Here is a 21,791-nt window from a genome sequence, read left to right as displayed (position 1 = left end):
ATGGCCCAATTAAATAATCATCAACAATGCCTGCCCATACATTGACAGACCAACGATTCTGCTGTTTTCTTCGAAAAATTGCATAAGGATTTTCTTCGTCCCAAACAAGGCTATTCCTACTATTAAAAATACCGTCTATTGTGAAAGAGGCTTCATCGGTCCACAAAACATATCGTAAAAAACTTGGTTGTGCAATGATGTGATCCAGGGGCCATCGACAAAGTTGAACTCTAGGATGATAATCGGCTGCAGTCATACCTTGAACTTTCTGGAAGTGGTAAGGATGGAGTTGTTGCTCGTGTAGTACCCGCCAGACAGAAGCGTTACTCATATTCATATTCTTAGCGACGTCACGTGTGCTATTTGATGGTTAATCGGCAACTCGCTGAAGCACCTCTTCTTCAAATTCGACCGTTCTTACGGTTCGAACACCAGTATCATGCATCTTGGTCTTAAACATGCCTTTTATAAAAGGTAAAAAACACGAAATCTACAGCATCACAAATAATTTTTTTTTGTGATGCTGTAGATTTCGTGTTTTTTACCTTTTATAAAAGTGTATGACCAGCATCTTTGGGATAATGGATGAGTTTTTCGAGTTAAACATGCCTGTCTCAGCGAGCCGCCGATGGACCGCAATAAACTTTTTGTATCCAGGATGCTGTCGTTGAGGATAACGTTCATGATACAACCGCGATGCTGCTCATGCATTGCAGTTTGTTGCTCCGTATGCCAAATGCATATCCGCCAATTCTTGATTGGTAAAGTTTTCCATTAGCAATAAATGTTTAAAAATTGTAAGCTATAAAATTTTTAAACATGACATTGAGAATTGACATTGATAAGCGTTGATTTTAAACAATTGTTGTTATGGTATCATGTACAACAGGTAAAAATAAATGCAGCAGATCCTATTTAGGTAATTAATGTTTTTTATAAATTTTAACGCGTCTTAGGGCCGTAGTGGCGTAGTGACGCATTTCCGGATATGGGTTCCTATACTCAAATGGATTCTTCTGTTGCACTGAACAACCCCCAGAAGTTTGATCCCATAGTTCTGAAACACCCTGTATAAATCTTGTGAAATAAACCAAAACATAATGATTCAAAATGTCTAACCTATTACAATGATCAATACCTTTAAAAATATCACAAGTATTTTAAAAGGTTAAAAGTATTGACAAAGCGATGGTATCGCCATGACAGCAATCCCAACATTTGTTTCACAGTCAAGTAAAACAATTGTTTTTTGAATAAACTGTGTTTTCTAACTAATGTTTTTCACCATATCAAGATTACGTCTTTCTTTTTACGTGCTATTTAATGACGTATAAATCCAATATGGCGTCCATAAGAAATAACAAAGGTGACTAAGGTTGCAAAAAATCTAAAATGCCTAGAAAAATATCGGTAGCGTAAAACAATTGGTTATAGTAGATAACCCAAAACTACCAAATTTTATTAAAATCGGATTTAAGATGGCGTTGATATTGTAGGTTTTCTAAAAACTTAATTTTTAGATTTAGCACGATATTTTGAAAACCCCTGTAGATATCGTGGATCTTAATATCGCATCGGATTAGGTTTGAAACAGCACAACTTTTTCCTCATTCAACCGAAACTATATCTCTTCCCGTTTACGAAATCTCCATGTTCCCATGTCCCAGATAAAATGTATATTTATTAGTTTATTTTGTTGTACACCCTGTATATTTATTAGTTTATACTGTTTATTAAAAATAACTTTTCTTTCTTCCAGCAGTACACTGTAACGCATGAGCACAACACTAAACATAAAAATTTTCTTATTCCTGAAAGGCCAAATTTTGCATCCATTAATACAAACTGTACACATCTGACTATCAAAATCTGGAACCGCCTTCCTGAATCGTTTAAAAATTAAAATATGTTTAATAAAAAATCTCATTAAAAATGCTAATATACTACATCAGTGAATTCCTAGAAGACACTGAGTTTGAAGAATTTCATATTGTTGAACAAACTATAAAATTGTGTTTTATTAGAACAAGTGTCGGTTGAGCATTCATTTTTCTTTCATCCTGTCGAACTTACCGAAGTAAAAAATGAAATCAAACGCCTAAAAAACCATAAATCATCTGGAGCTGATGGGATATCTTCGAGGTTGTTACTCTTTTTGCCTGATTCAGCCTTAAATGCTTTAGTTTCTGCCATAAACAATTCTTTACATAATGGCATTTTTCCTTCATGTTTAAAAGAGGCAGTAGTTATCCCTCTTCATAAGGGTGGAGAGTTGGATCAGCCTTGTAATTTCCGTCCCATTTTCATTTTGTCTACCCTCTCTAAGATAGTTGAAAAACTTGCAAAAAGCAGAATTTTGTCCTTTTTACATCATAATGGCATTTTGTCTGCAAATCAGTTTGGATTTCAAGCCGGTAAAGGGACTCATGATGCTGTTTTTAGCTTTTTGGAGAGCGTCTATGTGTCCTTGAATTCTGGAGAGTCATCGGCGGCAGTGTTTTGTGATCTATCCAAAGCATTTGACTGTGTGGATCATGGAATACTGTTATCTAAGCTCGATAAATATGGTTTTAGAGGCGTAGCATTGCGATGGCTTGAGTCCTATCTATCAAATCGTACTCAGAAGGTTTCAGTGTCTGGGCGTTTGTCTGCTTCTAGATCCCTAAAATGCGGCGTTCCCCAGGGTTCAGTGTTGGGGGACCACTGTTATTTTTACTGTATGTGGATGACTTGAGTTCATTGAAACTGCAGGGCAAGGTGGTTCAGTTTGCTGATGATACCACCATACTATGGAGCCATAAAAATTCTGACTATATTAAGACTTGTATCCTTGAAGACCTTCAGATTTTATCAGGGTGGTGTGCTTCCAACAGGCTCGTGTTTAATGTAAGAAAGACGTCTATTATGGGGTTTAAGTGCGAGTTTCAGGGTGTGATGTTTGACGAAAATTCCCTCTTGCAGAATAAAGAGTGCTGCAAGTTCCTAGGAATTACCATTGATGGTCGCCTTCGGTTTGAAGATCATATTTTACATTTGGCTGGGAAATTATCATTTGGATGTTTCGCAGTAAGAATGGCAAAACAAGAGCTGGGAGGGGTGGTTGCACGTTCAGTGTACTTTTCACTTATTGAATCTCATATTCGGTATGGCTTGCCTTTTTGGGGTTTAACCAATAAGGGGCTACTTAACATTATCTTTGTTATTCAAAAAAAAGCAGTTAGATACCTGTGTTCTGCTAAGTTAAGAGATTCTTGCAAACCCCTCTTCATTTCTGAAAAAATCCTAACTCTTTTTTCACTCTTTATCTTAGAAACAGCTGCTCTTATTCACAAAATTCCCAAACTACCCTCTGACACTGGCCATTTGACTCGTCGTGTAAATGATGTTCCCCTACCTATTCCTACGTCTTCCCTTACCAAAAACTCATTAATTTACATAAGTAAAAAAATTTACAATCATGTTCCTCTGTGTGTTAGACATATATCGGATATTAAGAAATTTAAAAGAGAATTAAAGTCGCTTTTATTGTCTAAGGCATATTATAACCTGGATGACTTTTTTAATGATAGGTTTTAACCTTGGACATGTTGGAAAGTTTTCTTTTTTTCCTTTTTTCTTCTCTAGTTTTGTCAACAAGTTTACCTTTATTTAGTAATTGATTGTTTTATTTAGTTATCTTTAATTTAAGTATGTTCAAAAAGTTTTGTCTTTTTGTGTTTAATTTTGTTCATTGTTTTGTCAATTTTTGAAATTGTATTTGTGTTTTGTTTTTTTAGCTTGTAGGATGCTTGTACACAAGATTATTCTTACGTAATATAGCACATTTTCTTTCTTTCTTTCTTTCTAGATTTTATTTTAAGTATGTGTTTACCACTAATAGAGTTGAGGATTGTAAAAATGATGTGTTTCTCACTTAGAATCATTATCTCCAGAATAATTCTCCTTATGATAAGAGAAGTGGTAGGTGTGTAACTAATCAACAACAGAATGTTCATTTAACCATACAAAAAAACCCAACTATGGCAATACTATCACTCCAAGGTGTGCTTTGGCAGTTAAAGTATTGATCTCTACATTGTGGAGGCATTGTGGTGTCTTTGTTTACTTTTAGATTACTTTATTGCTCTCTTCTTAGGCCTATCTTGGAGTATGGCTCAATTGTGTGGTCCCCGTCATATAACTGCTACATTGAGGAGATTGAAAAAACTCAAAATATATTTTTAAGGGTGGCTGCTTTTAGATGTGGTTACAGGAGACAGAAGTATTAATCAGTCAGTCAGGGATAACCTGAACTTACCCACATTAGAGTCACGAAGAACATTACTCAACTTATGTTTTATGTATTATATTAACAAAAATTATGAAATTTTATGCCTGAGCAAGCACTGGCTCAGGCCAGGGGAGGAGAATTTCATCCACATTGATGGGTACCAACTGCTTACTTGTTATACGAGAATACACATTCAGCATGGAGGTGTTTGCATTCTTGTCCAAGATGGGAAGGAAAAATATTATAGTGAGATGCTTACAAATTGAAGTATGTGGAATTTTAAATAAAAATCAAAAATTATTGATTCTGTGTGTATATATGTCTTGGTGACTTTAATGTTTTTCTTGATGTCTTTGAGGAATTGTGTCAGAGTTTATGTTCAGCTTTCAAGAATTTTAGGATGGTTATAACAGGTGATTTTAATGTCAATTTATCGCCAGAAAAAAACCTAAATGAGAGTGGGATGGAAAAGCAGAAATTTTTGGATCTTTTACACTCTTATAATTTTAATCAAACAATATTTGATACAACAAGACCAAATCTATTAAATAAAATATCATGTATAGATAATTTTTTCATTAACTTTTTAGATTTTAGCAATGCTGAAGTATTGGAAACAGCCCTTTCTGATCCCCATGCAATACAGATCTTAATTAATACAAGTCTAAACACCGACAAAGAAGTTGGTGCATGGAAAATGGGGAGAATATTTTCAAAATCTAAATTACAGGCTTTATGTTCTGAAATGACTGGCTGTGTGTGGGATGATGTGCTGGGGGAGGCGGATGCTGAAAAAGCTTTTAATAAGCTGGCGGGTATTTTGGATACTAAGCTCAACCAAATATTTCCAATAAAAAAAATAAAATCAAAAAGCTCAAAGAATAGATCCTGGTTAACACAAGGTATCAAGATCTCATTAAAAAAGAAACACAATTTATTTCATCAAATGATTTCTGGACATGTTAGCAAAAATTACTATAAAAAATATTGTATGGTCTTAAAAAAAGTAATTAGAGAGGCTAAAAAAATTACTAACTTTAAATATATTGCTGAATCTGAGAATAAAGGGAAGGCTACATGGTCTTTAATTAAAAAACTGCTCCCCAATATAAACAAGGTTTTTGAAAAAATTATATACACCAGGCTTGAAACTTATCTTGAGAAACATCAAATACTGACAGAATTACAGAACGGGTTTAGAAAAGGCAGATCAAGCAGATCAAGCACTGCAGAAAATTATTAAATCAATGAATGATTGAAAAGCTACAATGGCAATTTTTCTTGACCTATCCAAGGCTTTTGACAGTGTTGACCATTCAATACTGCTTAAAAAACTAGAAGCCTATGGAATCAGAGAAGTTGCCCTTAAACTTCTAGAGTCCTATTTGTCAAACCGTAGGCAGTGTGTAGTTGACAGAATGAGTGATGGTAGACAGTTCAAGTCTGGTTACAAAGAAATAAAAAAAGGTGTGCCTCAGGGGTCCGTTCTGGGACCATTGCTGTATATAATCTACACCAATGATGTCACCAATGTCTATGATGATATGGTTATGCTTGCTGATGACACAAGTCTTATATGCAGGAAAAATACAGATCAGGAGTGTGCAAATCAAGTGGCCCAAACTGTTGGATTGCTAGAAGACTGGTTTAGCATAAATAATCTTCTGCTGAATGTCAACAAAACGCAAATATTAAACTTTAAACAACGGCCTAGTGAAAGCTCTCTAGTGCAAATTGGAAGGACAGAGATAAGAACACAGCAGTCAGCTAACTTCCTTGGAGTAATGATGGATGAAAGATTGGATTGGGGTGCCCATGTTGAGTTGGTGGCAGCAAATATGTCCAGATATTGCTTCGCTTTGAGACTAATAACACAGGAGGTGGGTACAGTGGCTTCCCTTTCAGCATATCATGCCTATATACAGTCCAGAGTCAGATATGGTATAATTCTTTGGGGGAATTCGGGGGACTCTGAAAGAGTTCTTATCTTGCAAAAAAGGTGCTTGAGAACTATATTCAATTTACCCTATCAGGAATCCTGTAAACCATATTTTATTAATCATAACATCCTAACATTTTATTGTATTTATATCTATGAATGTGTTTCGTTTATGCTTGACAATAAAATCTTTTTTGAGAATCTGAAAGGGCAACATCCGCATAATACTAGGTTCAAAAACAATTTCAAGACTTGTAAACCAAATTTTACATTTGTTAAGAAAAATGTGGTACATAGTATCTTAGATGTCTGGAATAAACTCCCAATAAACTTCAGAGAAAAATCAGATAAAGAGATAAAGAAAGATCTAAAAATATATCTGCAAGAAAAGGCCTTTTATTCTCTTCATGAGTATATGGCTGAAAATTTAAATGAAACTCTCATCTAGTATTGTGTATTAGTGCATGAGTTAATTTGTGAATGAATGCTATATTTTCTTGTTATTTAATTTGTGTGTACTCGCGTTTTGCCTTTTTATTTATATTTAAATTTAATATTTTGATAAATCATGACATGAATGGATGTATGAATGGATAAGTGACTGAATGCTTTAAATTTTATAAATATTTTAATTGTATACTTAATTAAGTTAGAATTTTTTTTACTGACAAAAGCCACACCTCACATAGGTAATAAAAAATGTGTATTGTTGTAACTACATGTTTTATGGATTTAATAAAGGATTTATTATTATGCATAAGGTTTTAAATGCTACTATAGATTGTCCCGAGTTATTGTCTCTTTCTAAACTTAGGGTGCCTTCCAGATTGAATAGACAATCAGAAATATTTTCAGTCCCATTCCACCGTACCAATTATGGTATTAATGAGCCAATTACACGAATGGCTCGAAGTGCTAATGGTCTGTCAGGACAGATAAGCTTTTTTGACTCTAGGATTGCATCTTTTAAGGGGCAGTTAAAGAATATTATTTCATAGGGGCTTTAATTAATTAAGTCATCTACACCTTTCATTGATTTATAGATGGTTTTGTATCTGAATATATATGTTTGTATAGGTATGCTATGTAACACTTTTGTAAATGGATTCTGTAAATAAATAAATAAAAAAAAAAATACTGGCAACAGATTTGAGTGTCATCAACAATTAAAAGTACACCTACTACAACCTGAGTACAAACTGTCAACTACAGTGCTCAAGAGCACATGGTTTTACCTGCAGAATTTTGGAATATCCTGTTTTTTTGACAAAACAAGAATTTGGTGCAGGATAGTCATCGGATTGGAATATCATATAGAGGGAGCCAACAAAAGCTGTCCAGCTCTCTCATGCACACTCCGGCATATCAAATCAAATCATTTATTTCTATCGACATCATAACAATGTATAGGAATTGTCAATAAAAAACTACAATGCTAATAAAAATAGTATAAAATTACATGATATGAAAGGAAACAAATTTAACTAAATGTAGTCGATAAATCTATAGTTAAAGAACTTTGTCAACAAGTAAAAAGGACAGTCAGCTAACATGGTCCTAAGAGCTTACTTAAAAGTTGGAAAAGTCTAAGCTCTCTTTATTCTACATGACAGATGATTAAAAATTTTGAGAGATAATAGATAGTAATTTCCGGACCATCCTGTACCTGCGACATTTTCAGGAGGAAAAGCTTTGTTCTGGGTTAGTAAAGTAAGGTGAATCTAATGGTTCCACGAAATTAATTTATATTCAAGACACAATGACTGGTGACAAATACATGAGGGAGATTCTAGACCTTTACATCAGACTATCAACCGGAGCTGTTGGTGAGGATTTTGTTTTTATGGATGATAATGACCAACCTCACCATACCAGAACTGTAAATGAGTATGTGGTATCAGAAGCCATCAATTGTTTGGACCCGCACTATCTCCAGCATGACTGCGGTATGTTTTCCACGGCAGTGGAAGAACATGCAGAAGCGCACCTAAAATTATACAAGAACTTGTTCATGCTGCTTGGGAAGAATAGAAGAGGCATTATGGTGAGGCAACTCCAACCTTGCATAAATGCTAGAGGTGCAAATACACAGTATTAAAAATGTTTTCCAGCAACTTTATTAAGAAAAACTATCAATTTGTTAATTTTAATTTGTATTAAAAAATCACCCTATATTTAAAAAAAAATTCTTAAGAGTAATGAAGTTTTCTTTTACCATTTTAGTTGTTTTGCCATCTATTTTTGCCAATTAAAAAAAAATCTGAAATTTGGGGTGATGCAAAACTTTTGAATTTATGTGTATAAGGTTGTTTGGAAAGGTTCAACATAAAATATTGCAGTTCATTTACATAAATATTACACCAAGTTAATTTTTATATGTTATTGATAATGGAAGTAGCTCAATTCAATTTAATGTGAAAACAAAAAGATTTTTTATGAATTTTCATACCCTGAATCTTGCAATGGAAGCAAACAGTAGATCTATTTGATTAAATCAGTCTATAGATAGGACTGTCCACTTCAATATTACAACATATAAGGATAAATTTCTTATATAAGGTAAAACATATTATCTATAGTTAAACTCACTACAGATTGGGTACCTGAGTATGGGTGCTAATTGAATCTATACCCATCAGAAGCTAAAAATTATTAAGATTTCAAAAAGCAACTATAGCCACTTCATAAGTTTATATTTGGTAGAGATTTACTCACCTCCAATTATCTATAAATTCAGAAAAATATTTTTGGAAATATACAATTTTTTTATTAAAGAACAAGTAACAAGTCACGATTTACTAAAAAGGTAAACAAACTTAACTACCTAACCACAAACGTCACCCAAAAAGGAATGGCAACAATGCGTCCATTGGAGGATGATATGTAAAAAGTTTTTTTTTTGGATATAAGGTCACTCAATCACGCCAAATCCGTTGCGTTGATTTGACAAAAGATTATTTGTTAATTGGTAAACAATAGAACAAATTGAATTTACAAAGTATTTTACAAATTTATAAAGTGTAATACTAATACTCTAATAAATATTCATACATTATTTTGAAAACTACCCAATCAACCAAAACACAAATGTTTTTCAGGAGAAAGCATACAAATGAATACAATTAATGAAATAAAACCAAGAAGAATAGATTTTTATGTTATGAACCTTGTAAAATCTCATTGTCCATCTATTTATTAAGTTATAGATAAGGACATCGATTCTCGAATCTCCATATGTTTTTCCAGAGATATTTCAAGAACACTTATACAGGTTTGGGAATCGATCATTACGCATAAAGTGCCTAGAGGTGAAATATGGCAATGCGCACGCATGCATTTTGTACGCTCTGCTCACGAACTTAATAAATGAGACATTAAGAATTATCGTGGCCTAACCCACAAAAAGTTGATATTTAGATAAACCCATAAAACAATTCCCAAATATCCAAAGAATCGGCAGAAAAGTGGCCTAACCCATTTCAAACTTTGTACGTATAGATGTCGCCACATGTTTCACTTTAATATTTAAATTATTTTTTTATTTTGAAATATTATACTGGCCTATCGGGGGTTAGGCCACTGTTATGTTAGGACTATCATTTGTTTACTTACGTTTAGATTAAAACGTGGCTGTTCTTTTTTTCAGTAAAAGTTGTTGTTTTTTTGAAAAAAATTGGGTTGTGTTAGTAAATAAATATCCAAGGTTATATTGTTTTATGTACTGAATTATTGTGTATAAATACCAAAAATGACTGTTATCCTCTTAAAGTTGCTTGCGTATTAGAAAAAGCTTTTCGTATTAGGAATTAAGTATAAGTAATAAGCAATAAATAAAGTTGTTTAAACTCAACATAAATCTTTTTAATAATGCTTTATTGGTTCATTTCAGATACTTCTTCTGATTATTCTGATCCCTATGCTACAGATGAAGAGTCAGATTATCAGCCTTCAAGTAGTGATTCGGATTCTGAGTCTCAAACGCAAGCTGAGGATGACAGTGCAGAACAAGGTGGGGCTTTAGTAGAAAAAAGGACAAGGAAGAGAGTACGCACGGAAGAAAATTGGAAATCAAATAAACGAAAGCTAAGAAGAGCATCAGGCAAGGATTATATTAATGTAAAGGGGCAAAAAGTTAATGCAAAAACATTTATTAATCCTGTTTGTAAATGCATTAATAAGTGCTCTAATAAAAGGTCGATCAATCTAAGAAACTCTTTGAAAATTTGTATAGTTTGGCAAATTTTGACTTGCAGTCGTCGTATATATTTGAACAAGTAAATGTTATAAAAAAAATCAGGGTATACACTGATAATGCAAATAGCGGGCGAAATATAACAAGGGTTTATAATTTGCCAAATAATGAAAATGGAATTGATGTGAGGTCTGTAAAGAATTTTTTAAGCAAGTTTTGCAGATTTCGGATGGCAGATTGTCAAGGGTTCTTCTCAAAAAGTCAGAGGGTCAGTCGGAGGGATTCCGATAGATAAGCGGGGAAAACATCCCTCTGCCAGGAGAACGCCCGATTCGAAGGTTCAAGACGTTAAGACCTTTATAGAAAGGTTTCCAGTTTTTGAGTCACATTATTCTAGAGCTAAGAGTGGACAACGAAAATATTTGGCTCCTTATTTAAATATTCAAGTATTATACAATCTCTATAAAGAGCAGTACGCGTCACCTGTCAGCAATCATGTTTTTAGAAATATTTTCAATACTCACTTCAACCTCCATTTTCATGCCCCAATAACAGATAGCTGTCGCAGATGCAATGAATTCAATAATAAAATTAAAATAAGTAATAACGAAGAAAAAAAGAACTTAGAAATACAAGAGGAGCTACATCTTCGAAAAGCAGAACTGGCAAGAAATGAAATGAAAAAAGATGGAGAAGAAGTATTAGTAAAAGAAAACGAGACCGTTGCTATTGCATTTGACTTAATGAAAACTTTGCCCACCCCAGTATTGTCCACAGGAATTACATATTATAAGCGTCAACTATGGACATATTGCTTGGGTAAGTTAGTTTTTTCTAATATTAATGATAAAACTAAAAATATTAGAAGTTTAGTGTTTAATATTTCTTTTTCTTTTAGGAGTCTATGATTTAGCCCATAATACCGCAGTTATGTACGTTTGCAATTAATCCGTCGCTTCAAGAGGGCCTCAAGAGATTGGCTCTTGCCTTATCCACTATTGCAAAAATTTTGTGTCAGAAAAAAAACTTATCATGTATAGCGATCAATGTGGCGGCCAGAATCGCAATATTAAGATGGCACTCATTTGCGACTATATAACAAATTCAGCGCAATTCTCTATCACTGAAATAAATCACAAGTTTTTAATATCAGGTCACTCATTCATACCTTCCGTGTGATCAAGATTTTGGCGTTGTAGAAAAAGAAAAAAAATTTCATAAAGATGTGTTTATACCGGAGCACTGGAAGACGAAGAGAAAGCCATTTCGAGTAATTGAAATGGAAAAAAAACATTTTTTTTCCACGAAGAAACTGGAGGGCGCTATTACTATTAGAAAAAGCAGTACAGATGGCTCTAAGGTAGAGTGGCTAAAAATGCAATGGATTAAATTTTCGAATGACACAAAACACCAATTTCATTTTAAATAGCCAAACTCAAGGATGGTCCCATTTAATACAGTTTCAGTAGCCAAACGCAATCCTTGTGATCCAGTTGAAAATTTGGATCTGCTGTATCCATTAGGGTGTCCAATAGAAAAAAAGAAAAAAGATAACCTTATGGAACTTCTTCCATATGTTCCACCAATTTTTCATGGCTTTTACCATAACTTAAACTACATCTGCCTCAGCGATTGACGAACTGGGAAAAAATAGAGATGATGTGGCTGTGTAGGGCTCCTTGAATAGACTTTCCTAATTTTTTCATGTACTATCTGTATTAAAAATATACCTTTTTGCATTATAATCTGCTTTTTCATTTAACTTTTAGAGATTTCAGAACTTAGGCCAAAATTCTAGTTCCGTTTATAAAAATAACATAGTGGCCTAACCCCGATCAAAATCATTTTTTTTCATAAAAAAATAATAAAATGGCTATACATTTTTAATAACTAACTAAATTTAAAACGCATTAAATCAAAAATATTATTAGAAGTTCACAAACTTTTTTAAAAACCATCATGGAAAAAGCTACTGATTTTAATTTTTAAATTACACATTTATTTAATTTTGGGGTTAGGCCATTATGATTCTTAACGCCTCAAATATACCTGGACTGCCTATGCATATGGCCACGATACCCAAAAATGACCACTGCCTGGTGGCCGCCATTTTTATAGTGGTTGTGTCCTATTGATGTTGGTCACTCTGAACATTTTTAGTGTTGCCAACAAAAAATATATTTTAAATAACGGTAATGAAGTTGACGACGCTGATGTTTGACGTGTGAGTATAGCGGATTGCCTAGTTTTTGGCGATTTGTAAACGACGCTTGGGTATATCGTCTGCAACAGGCGATATAGCTTCCTCCTTATTTAATACGTGGATAATGTATCACCACGCTGATTTAAACGTATTTGGTTCACTGTTTCTCAAAACCGTATTATTGTGAATTGTCTATCTGGGTTTATGATAGAATAATATATAGAGTTGTTAATTTTTACGAGATAAATAAAAAAATCTATAAATAAAAATTTACATTTAGTTAAGAATTAAGATAGTTGCGTTAGATCTGAGATTTTTCTTTTTCTTTAAGAATTTCGTAAAAATTTATGAAAGAAAGTAATCCTCACCTAAAATGAGACAAAGTTTCAATAAACTTGGGATAGATGCATGCATTTTAAAATATTTGTTTTATTATTCTGAGAAACTTGAATCTTATAAATCCTAATACCATGAAAGTGATGATCTTTATTTACATGTTTGCTTGTGTTTACTTAACAAATGTATTTATTTATTTACGGGATGTCCCCATTCTAACAAAATTACAAAATAAATTATATCCTAACCCTAAATGTATATAAATTCTGCCATCAAGAAATATATTAATAAGATATTGTATAATGAACTTAATCTAATAAATATCCAGATTTTCTATAAATCAATAATATATCCATCTAAATGTATATAAATATGTAGCAGCCCAAGATATACAAATAAGATAAAACTTCCAATAACTTAACCAAAAACTTCAAAAAAGAATATAAAGCAACTAAAAACATACCATTAAAATAATCAAAATAAGAAAAATCATCAGGCAATCAGAAAGTTTAAAATATGTAAAAATAGCTTCAGGTCGTCTGCAAATGAAAGGAATTTGCAAAATTTGATAATACTAAAAATATCTTTAATGAATAAATTAAAGAGTAGAGGCCCCAAAAGTGACCCCTGAGGCACCCTTGAAGTAACCAAAATAGGAATTGAAAGTGAACCCCTTTTTTTTTTTTTTTTTTTTTTTTTTGGGTCGGTGGAGAAATTCTTTATGAATTTCGCGACGCGGATTTCATAAAGATGTGAATCTCGATGATCGAGATGAATTTCGATTCGGCGACGCGGCGCCGCCCCCAGTAGTGTGGGACTCAGTGTCGAGTCTGTTTCATCCTATACCCACTAAAACTCCACCGCTGGGTGGTGCCTTGTGGCTCCTTACACTGCGGTCTACTAAGAAGCAGTCCTATTGTGTCCCATATGTTTAGTCCCACAGGTTCAATTCTGTAGTTTCAAGGAAGTCCAGGATTGTGCCCAGTGGTAGATTTCTTATACCCTCTGGTGAGGGTTTCTCTTCCCCCAGGAATGTTGCCCTGGTTTGATTAAATGCCTCACAGAAGCACAGTATGTGAAGAGTTGTTTCGTCCTCCTCATTGCATCCCCTACATAGCGAGGTAACTGATTTCCCTAGCGTATGCAAGTGTTTCCTGCTGGGTGCATGGTCTGTAAGTAGCCCTGCGACCCTTCGCAGTTGTTGTCTGGAGAGGCCCAGTATGTTCTCACCCTTCTTGAAGGGTGGGCTGCCTATAAGTTGTTTGGATTGTTCCATCTTTGGCAGCTGCTCCCAGTAGAATTCGTTCTGGTTTGTTAGCCAGTTGCCGATTTCCCTCTTCCAGGTCTTATCACTGACACAACATGTTGGTTCAGGGCCTACCAGGCTGTTGCTGGCTCCCTGGGTTGCAAGTTGGATAGCCCTTCTTGCAGCCTTATTGTTGCCCATATTCTCTGCTAGGATTATCTCTGGCCTATTTTGCGCTTCGGCGAGTTTCCTGAGATCCTCCCAGCAGCTTTGCACAGTCCTTGACTTAGTCTCGAACTGTTGTAGTGCAAGTGTTGCAGCCTGGTCTCCTGTGAAAATTGCGAAGGTTTTGCCTCTTGGCAGCCCTTCTCTCATCAGTTGGACACAGGTTTGTATTCCTATTATGCTTGCCTGTAAATTTGTTGTTTCGAGGCCCAGGTTTAGCATAAGTTGTCTGCCCTGTTGTTCGTTCTCCACCATGCCCACACTACCCCGATCTTGGATCGTTTGGTTGCTGTGTGCCATACTGAGTAACCTCTTTGCCTGAGCCTGTTCACTTCTGCGTCCAGTGGTCCCCTTTTCTCTTTGATGACAAAAGGTTTGTCTAGGTATGTGACCTTGGTTCTGTCTGTTCTTAGGGCCAGGCGCCCAAGGTCCTGTATCTTGTCAAATAAGGCATTGTGCCCATCTTTCGATAGGATTGTGGCGCCATTTGACAGCAGTCTTTTCGCCCCCGTTATAGCTTCAGCCCGTACCACTAAGTGTAGCGGGCTTAGTCCTATCAGGTTCTCTAGGGCAGCAGTCGGCGTTGTTGACATCGCTTCTGTTATGCCCAGACATGCTATTCGTTGTGTTTTGTTGAGTATCTGTATTACAGTCCTCTTTTCTGCCGCATGCCACCATATAGGTGCTGCGTATGTAATGATGGGTCTAACCATTGTCGTGTACATCCAATGTACCATTTTTGGTGACAGTCCCCATGATCTACCGAACATTCTCTTACAGTACATAAGAGTTTTCGTGGCTTTATTTGTAGCCTGGATTACATGTTTCTTGAAGCTGAGTTTTTTATCCAGGGTTACACCTAGATATTTGACCTCGTCTTCAAGTCGCAGATTTTTTCCATAAAATTTTATGTTTCTAATGGGCTCTAGTTTCCTTCTTTTGGTAAAGGAAACCAGAGTAGTTTTTGTGGGATTTACCCTTAGTTGTTCTTCCTCACACCAGTGCTCGACAGTAGTTAGGGCTCTTTGCATTTTTTCGAATATATGAGCCTGACTACCCCCTTGTGTAAGGATGACTATATCGTCAGCATATCCTATAGCGAGGATAAGCTGCCTCTCCAGTGAACCCCTTACATTAACTAATTGTATCCTTTTATGTAGGTAACTATTTAGCCAAGAAAGAAACCACTTAGGGAAACCATAGCATCTTAATTTAAAAATGAGCAATGAGTGGATGACTGTGTCAAAGGCCTTTGAGAAATCAGTATAGATGGAGTCGACCTGATGACCCCTCTCGAAAGCCCTGACAATGAAGTCAAGATATAATACAAGGTTTGTAGAAGTAGATTTACCCTGCCTAAACCTATGTTGCTCGTTGATCAAGAGACCTCTACAATGCCAAGTAAGATATTTATTCAGGATAAGCTCAAGAAGCTTAGGGATAGCAGATAACATAACAATAGGCCTGTAATTTTTTATATCATCCCTGTCACCATTTTTGAATACAGGAATTATAAGGCTGTCACGCCATTTCTCAGGGAAAGTTTGTAATTTTAAAGACAAATTAAATAATGTACACAAAGGTCTAGACAAACTATAAACACATCTTTTTAGGAAATAGGTAGGAACATTATCAGGACCATAACTCAGTTTGTCCTTAAGACCAAATATAGATTCAAAAACCTCAGACAGGGTGAACTGGATAAAAGGCATGTCGACAGAATTTGCTACTGGAAAATTAAGTTTAAGTTAAGTAAAATTAAGTTAAAATTAAATTAAGTTACTGAGATAAACCTCATCAGAGTGATACACTAGAAAAATAGGTAGAAAATAAGTTTGCAATATCCTCCCCGGAATCTGCTGAAATATCATTTAAATGCATAGCATTTGGGATACCATGACTTTTATTAAGGGAGTTAATATGATCCAAAATTGTGTGGTGGCAGATTGAATTGACTCATTTAAGGTAGCAATGTAAGATCTATAGCATTGCTCAGTATGAACTTTACATTGAGTACGTAGGTTAGCAAACAGGATATAATCTTTAGCTAAGTTAGTACTTTTGAATTTAGCATGAGCAGTCTTTTTTGATAGAATAAGATTCCTTAATTCTGGGGAAAACCAACGAGGAAACCTGGAAGGTTTATATATATTTTTTTGGTACATAGAGTGAGATTGCATATAAAACTACTTCATAAAAGTTATTCACTGAATTATCGATGTCTGAATCATCAAAAATACTAATCCAGTCCACTAAAGAAAAATAATCATTCAAACTTACAAAATCAGCATTTTTAAAATCAAAATAAGTTGTACTATAATCCAACCTTTCAATCCTATCACTAACCCTAATATCGCAAATTGTTGCTAAGTGGTGAAAGTTGTTAGGAAGAAGATTGTCTAAAGCTTGTTGAACAGTTATTTTATGGCACTCGTCAATACTGTTAAAAATCAGATCCAGAAATAGACTATGATTGTTTGGAATAATGTTAGATTGTCGCATATTCAGATAAGAAAATGATTCACAAACTACACTGGCTGGATAGGTCAGTGCGCACTCAACTAACAGACCCTCTTCAATTGAGTAATTAGTTCAATTAATTGTTAGATCAGTTAATTCAATTAAGAGTTAATTTAGTTCAAAATACTTTTATTTCCTTTCTATTTTTACTTTACAACTTTCACTTCTAGGTACAGTATTTCCACATTAATAGGTATGTACAACCATCTATAAAAATCAAAATAGAGATGACAGACAATTCACAATAATTTAGTTTTGAGAAACAGTGAACCAAATACGTTTCAATAAGGATGCTGATACTTTATCCACATATTAAATAAGGTAAGCTATATCGCCTAATGCAGACAATATTCCGAAGCGTGTCGTCTACAAATCGCCAAAAACTAGGCAATCCGCTAATCTCACAATTAATTGAGCATTGTCAACTTCATTACCGTTATTTAATATATTTTTTGTGGGCAACACTAAAAATGCTCAGAGTGACCAACATCAAAAGGACACAACCACTATAAAAATGACGGCCACCAGGCAGAGGTCAGTTTTGGGTATGGTGCGGCCATATGCATTAGCAGTTCAGGTATATTTATTAAGTTCGTGTGGCAGATCTAATAAATTTTGCGGATCAGTTTCTAACCGATCCAGTCCAAATAAATATCTATTTCATGGATCAGTTCTAATTTTGGAGTTCGAACTGAACCCGAATTTATATTGTAAACACCGAGAAACCAACTGATTCTCCGTTATTCCAGAATGACACAAGTGGCACACCGCACGACGTCTCGAATGTCCTGGAACAGAGTTCTGCTGCGTATATAATGAGCCACATCGCCCATAGCTGACACTACTAAGGACAGCCGCGAACGTACCCTGGTATACGCGTAATACTATGATTTTCAGAGACCTCTAATGGACACCGTTCAGCCCACACCTTAAGGATAAGGCACAGAAGTACTCCTAGAACAACTGGACTACGAGATCAACCCACCGATACGCCGAGAGCTTCGGATATTCTGGTTGAGCTGCACGATCGTCAACAGAAATTACTAATGTTCTGATCTTCAGTCTCAACCTGCAAAATGAGTAAAACTACCCAGGCTAAGGATTTTCTAACCAATTTCTGCGAAAGTACTATCAACGTGATGGTGGCTACCAGCTACCAGAATTGGCAAGCCGAACCGTAATGTTATAAGGCTATTTAGGTTGTCCGTGGTAGTACAGATGAGGTAAAACTCGTTCTTAAGAACAAAATGAAACCCGCTAAATTGGCGAAAACCTACACTGAGACGGATATGACGCACAGGAGCGTAGTGACTTCGAAGCAGAAAGCGACGTAGGGAGAATGGCGATAACAATCTGTGCATAAGGTATATAACTTATATAAGTCGCTCACATAAAATTGTTGCAAAAACTAGATTCGCCGTTTCTGCCTGACTGCGATGCTACTAAGTTGAACTGTTTTTATCATAACCTTCGTGACAAACTTATCTGCTTGCTGTGACTGTCCGTGATTTCAATATTGTGTGTATAACTGAGATATGGTTAAGAGCAGACGTTTCCAGTACCGAACTTTTCCCTAATAATTATAATGTTTATAGGTCGAACCGTAAATTCGACGCTGTTAGCGCTACACGAGATAGTGGTGTTGTTATCGGAGTATCTGGAGACATTATGTCTGAAAGTTTTATTAAAAGTTAATTTAACTTACTTTGTAATAACATTGCACCTATAATTGATCTTGTTTCTTGCAAAATTAGTTTTAAGTTTCAGGAATTATATTTTTTTGTATTGTATGTCTCGTCAATGATGACATTTGACAGTTTTGATCAGTTTCTGGGTTAATTTACCTCTACCTTTTTCAAAACAATGTCATAATAGTGGGCGATTTTAACATACCGAATTTTCATGCTGAGTCCCTTCCCTTCATGCATCTCGGTGGACTAAAGACCATTGCTTTAAACAATTTTGCTAACTCCTTTAATCTTGCTCAGTACAATCAAATATTTAATCATAGCAACCAACTTTTAGATCTTGTATTGTCGAATTTCATTTGTACTGTTGCTCGTAGCGATGTGCCATTTAATGCAAAAAACTTGCATCATCCCTCACTTGAAATTACTCTTCCTTTTTAGTGTCAGGGGAATCAAAACTTTGTGGTTAACAAAGACTCGCTTGCGGAATTCAACTTTAGAAAGGCTGATTATCATCTACTGTAAAACATAATTTTTGAAGCTGACTAGTCATTTGCGCATTCGTCACTAGACGTTAACGACGCATGTGCAGCTCTGAATAAAATCCTGAATGGTATATTCAGCTCTTGCGTTCCACTTAAGTAGAAGCGACAACGAAGATTTCCAGTTTATTACTCACAAGAACCGGCTATTTATTAAAATCAGTTCCATTTTCTTCAACGCCTAATAAAAAAACAAATACGTATTGATTATAAAACATATGTAATAACTTCTGAGAGAAATATTTGTAATGATCTATTTCATTTCTGGGCCTTCAGCGATAATTAAAATCCTTTTAATTATCGCTGATAAAAACGGTCATTCTAGGATACCCGGAATAATGAGGCTTCCAGATAATACTGTTAGAGATCCACAAGCCACTGTGATTGCATTGGTGTCCTGGCTGCTCTACTTACCAGCATTTTTAACTTAATACTGTCTATAGAGCAATTCCTCAGTCTATGGAAGAAAAGTCTGGGGAGTCTAATCAAGTAAGCAATTACAGACCAATCTCAGTACATCGCAATTTGTTAAAATTATTTGAAATTATCTTGCACAAGTCTTTATTTAACCATGTCAAGGATCTTACCTGTATTGATCAGCATGAGTTTTCTAGTGGGCGATCATCTGTTTGACAAACTTGTCGTGTCTATTAGCCCATATCTGTCAGTCACTCGATACACATACTCAAGTTGATGTTATTTATACCGATTTTCAAAACGCATCTCTCATCTATTCGGTCAAAACAGATCATTATATCCTGCTGAAAACATTAAATCAGTATGGGCTCTCAGATAGGTTAATTAATTTGTTTCGCTCATATTTCCTCAATAGATACCAGTTTGTTCAGTTTGAAGGCTTTTAATCAGAAAAAATTGCTGCCACTTCGGGTGTGCCTCAGGATTCCAATCTAGGTCACCCTTTGTTCATATTGTTTATCAATGACCTAACTACCTTAATCAAATGTCGTAAGCTGGCTTACGCTGACGACCTAAAGCTATATTTTAAGATCAATACTTTTATGGATTGCCTGTCTCTTCAGAACTGTTTGAATGGAAGTTTGGTGTATTGAGATTGTAATGCTGCTAAATGTAGTATGGTTCTAGATCAGGATCCCCTATCATCTACGACTACTCCATTAACAAAACTATTTTGAACAGACTTAATCAAATTGCCGACCTTTGACTCTGAATTTAGTTTTACACCCCATATTAGCAATATTGTGAGTTCAGCTTCGAAAAAGTTAGGATTTATAATTAGAAAATTTGAAAGCTTTATTCCCGAAGCTATATTTAAACTATTGTTTTTTGTTAGGTAAAAATTAGAGTATGGCTGTAGTATTTGGCCTATAGGCTTGATATATATCCAGCTAGAGGGTGTAACCATCTTAAAATTTAGGACCGTTTTAATCTAGTACCATCATTTCAGTTAAGAAGAAATTTCTTCCTAATAAAATGTTTACATGGTATACTTAATGGGCTGATTGATAGATCTGCGCTTCTTTCTAGTCTTTTTTCTTGATCCCCAGACTTAATAACAGACATCGTTAAGCCTTCTTTCTACCAACGCCTCGCTCTAACATTTTGTTTAGATCACCCCTATAGGCAATGTACTCTTTGTTTAACAAAATTTGTAATTTTTGCAATATAAATGTTTCCCTTGTCCATGTGATTGTTGGTGCAGTAATTGATTGGTATTATTAGAACTGAAATTAATATCGCAATCACGAACTAGTATTTATTTTGTTATTTAATTTTTTGTGATTATTAAGTATTAGGCTTTTTTTATTTTTTTATTTTGTTTTTATTTTTTTCTATGTATAATATGATAATATACTGTATATCAATTTCCTGTTATTGGGCAATACGCCTGTTGAAAACAAAGGCTTATTATTATTTAGGCATCCTTACAATCGTTTTTAAGATAAATTCGTTGGTCTTGAAAAAATCTATATCTATATTCAAGACGAAAAAGGGCCATCCATCGACGGCCCAGATACCAACTCCTCTAGGCGGAGGAATCCACCTCAAAGAAGACACCCAGCCCGGCAGGCATCACCAGGACCACCCGGAGGACCAGGGGACCCACAGGACCTAACACCCCGGCCAGGACAACACGTGATAAAGAACTTAGACCAAGAAACAACGACGGACGACAGTAAGAAAAACCAAGAAATGTGCAAAGCACGTTTTAAAAACAATATTTTATTTTACAATAAGTAGGCAAGAATGGGACAACGAAGATTAAGGCGTAAGGCCGTTACTTTGAAATCTATAAACTTAAATAGGGTAATACAGCAGAAGATAAAATAAAGCAACGTTAATAATATTAACATATGCAGCAAGAGTAAGCAAATATATTATGTATACAGAGTGGTCAATATTGTGGCCCTAACTCCTCCCTCCTAAAATTGAAAGAACAGGGATGTCGTGTTTGTTTCCACTTAAAAATCAAAATTAATTTAGTATCAATATTATTAAAATTTTTCGTTATAAATATGGGAAAATGTATGGCAAAAAGAATTTTGTCTGGAGAAATTAACTTGTAATCACGCGATTTGATTTAAACGTAACCTCAATATGTTCCTATTCCTAGTTTAAAAAAAAACTTATAATATTTTATTGGCAATGAT

General features: G+C 34.9%; 1 protein-coding gene across 3 annotated transcripts in view; it reads right to left on the bottom strand.

Annotated features, from left to right (window-relative positions):
- LOC126748520 (tripeptidyl-peptidase 2) overlaps positions 1-9,068 on the bottom strand; it is a 48,306-nt gene extending 39,238 nt beyond the window's left edge. For 2 of the 3 annotated variants that reach the window (XM_050457808.1, XM_050457810.1), the window contains exon 1: positions 8,925-9,068. The gene's annotated coding sequence lies outside the window, so the exon portion shown is untranslated. The remainder of the gene's footprint in view (positions 1-8,924) is intronic. The other variant, XM_050457809.1, reaches the window with a different exon arrangement.
- Between the last annotated feature and the right edge of the window lie 12,723 nt (positions 9,069-21,791).

This window comes from Anthonomus grandis, chromosome 22 (genome assembly GCF_022605725.1).
Source record: "Anthonomus grandis grandis chromosome 22, icAntGran1.3, whole genome shotgun sequence".
Classification (NCBI taxonomy): Eukaryota; Metazoa; Arthropoda; class Insecta; order Coleoptera; family Curculionidae; genus Anthonomus; species Anthonomus grandis.
The sequence above is the reverse complement of the archived record's forward strand: the minus strand, read 5'-3'. Positions and strand labels throughout refer to the sequence as shown.